Raw genomic sequence first — 2,849 nt, forward strand, 5'->3', positions numbered from 1 at the left:
TATAGTCAATGGGGACGGAGCGGCAGTCTGAGGGCACACGGTCACTAGCGGCAGGACGGATCTGACAGGCTGTTCACCCGACGGAACAGTCTGCCGGAGGTCCGTGCCGCCAGTGTGAAAGTAGCCTTAGACTTTTCCTGCCATTCATCAGCGCAGGGAGCGCTATGAACAGCACAGGCAGTGCACTAAATGTAGGCAGCTATTATAGCTAAATGATAAAGTACATGGAAGATATACTATACTGGACTGTAGTATTCAGGGTAAATTGTCCTTGTTGGCACTTTGCGATAAATAAGTGGGTTTTGGGTTACAGTTTGAGCATTCTGTGATGATCTATGGTATCTATCTATCTACAATATATATCTATGTACGGTATCTATCTGTCTATCTATCTATCTATCTATGTACAGTATTATGAGGTATATAGTAGGTGTTAGTGCATATTGTAAGTACTGTCACATATAAAAATCATTGTTACGCTCCGCACACAGACTAGTTGTCACCAGAATCATTGCACCATTTCAAAATGTGATAATTGACAAAGTATGTCAAAGAAACGTCATTAATTTATTTACCTCACTTCACCAGCCGCCGAATGCTCAAAATGGCGACTACCTGCAGTCGAGCACCCAGGCCCAGACGGGCAGTCTGTAGAATCCCTTAATTTCCAGAAGGGCAGTTCTATTAAGGAGGCCTGTAGAATAGTCTGAGGTAATTTCTAATACTCTGCATGCTACCATGGTCACCCAGCCCTGATACAGCAGTCTGCAGACTTAAACCCGGGAATAGTTCTTTTTATTTGGAAGAAGAAGATGGAGGCCAGAACCTGCTGATATCTAGGTATGAATCTCTCCTAGTGGTGACAAGGGACACACTGAAACAGTCAGAGCAGTGCTGTATGCAGGAGAACTACAAGTCCCAGCAAGGACTTCCTTAGTCCATAAAGCAGGCAGCCATTTTGAGACAGAGGGGCAGGGCAGACAGCCATTTTGTGGCAGGGAGTGGCTCTTTAGATCCTTCAGGACGCGTGTATGAAGCTAGTGCATGTCAGAACTGAGGTGTTGTCCATAGCAACCAATCAGCTTTCAGCTTTTTTCCTGAGACTGGGATAAAAGCACAGTGTTGATTGGCTGACATCACCAGCAGCACTCTCTGGCTACCAGGTCTCAATACAGAAATGTATTTATGCTTTTGTTTTCTGACAGGAATACTTTCAGGTTTAAAGCCATATGTGTAGCCCCAGTGCCATTTTTTTTAACCTAAAAAGAGGATAGTGCTTCAAATACTACTTCTGTATCAAAGTAATGATAAAATACACCCAGTGAGCAGCTTATCTCTTCATTGAAGATGGCTGCCATTACCCGGTTCTAGGATTATTAGTATGAACAGCTATTTCTGTGGTAAACACGTTATGTTTTCACATGGAAGGCTATGTTCACACTTGTGCCATGGTTTCTGCTTATCTGTAGTGTGACAGACACCAACTGTGTCGGCTGCGGCACTGCCCCCCTATTGACTTACAGTGGGGGTCTGTCAGGTTATGTCTTGGTGTGCACTGGCGCTGGGACGCAGATGCGAACAGAGCCTAATAAAATAGAAAGTCACGACTTTCTCTTGCAAACGTATTGGAAATTAGTGTGCCAGTCCCTCCCCTCATACAGCGTGCATGCCATATCCCCCAACAGGTAACCCACCATGTTTAACCCGTAGAGGACCCACGCGGTACATCTACGGCGCTGGTGGACGTGACTTAAGAACCAGCGCCGTACATGTATGGTGGGCTGATTGGATGGCTGCAGGGCTGCCCGATCAGCGGCATGGACTCAGCAGTGACTGACAGCCGGGCCCCTGCTGCATACACCGGCATCGGTGAAAACACTGATGCCGGCGTGTTAACCCCTTGTATGCCGCGTTCAAAGCTGACCGCGGCATGCAGAGGGTTCGCAGAGGGTACGGGTGCTCTCCGCTTCCCAATCAAGGTCCCCGCGCTGCAGTGTCAGGTACCCGATGGCAGAGAAGGCAGCCCGATGCCTTCCATAGGCATCAGGGCTTGCCTTCTACGGAAGCCTGTGAGATCCAGCCCTTAGGCTGGGTCTCACAGGAAGGCTGTCAGCATACAAGCTGACATGCAATGTATTACAATACAGGTTGTATTGTAATGCATTGCAGAGGGGATCAGACCCCAGAAGTTGAAGTACCAGAGTGGGACAAAAAAAAAAAGTAAAAAAAAAAGTGTTTTTCATGATAAAAAAAGAAAAGAAATAAAGAAAAAAGAAAACCAGACATATTGTGTATTGCCGTGTCCGTAACGACCGCCTCTACAAAAATATCACATGAACCACCCCCTCACCTGAACGCCGTAGAAAAAAATAAAATAAAAATGGTGTAAAAAAAGCAAGTTTTTGTCACCTTACATCACAAAAAGTGCAACGCCAAGCGATCAAAAAGGCGTATGCCCCACAAAATAGTGCCGTCACCTCATCCCGCAAAAAATGAGACCCTACCTAACACAATAGCCCAAAAAAATAAATAAAAATAAGGCTCTCAGAATACGGATACACTAAAACATGATTTTTTTTTTGTTTCAAAAATGCTGTTATTGTGTAAAACTTAAATAAAATAAAAAAGTATACAAATTAGGTATCATCGCGTCCGTAAGAACCTACTGTATAAAAATATCACATGAACTAACCCTAAAAAAAAACGGTGTAAAAAAAGCTATTTTTTGTCACCTCTCATCACAAAAAGTGTAATACCAAGCGTCAAAAAGTCATACGGACCCCAAATTCATACCAATCAAACCGTCATCTTATCCTGCAAAAAATTAGACAATCACCCAAAAAATAAAA

The sequence above is a fragment of the Bufo bufo genome, chromosome 11 (assembly GCF_905171765.1).
Source record: "Bufo bufo chromosome 11, aBufBuf1.1, whole genome shotgun sequence".
Taxonomy (NCBI): Eukaryota; Metazoa; Chordata; class Amphibia; order Anura; family Bufonidae; genus Bufo; species Bufo bufo.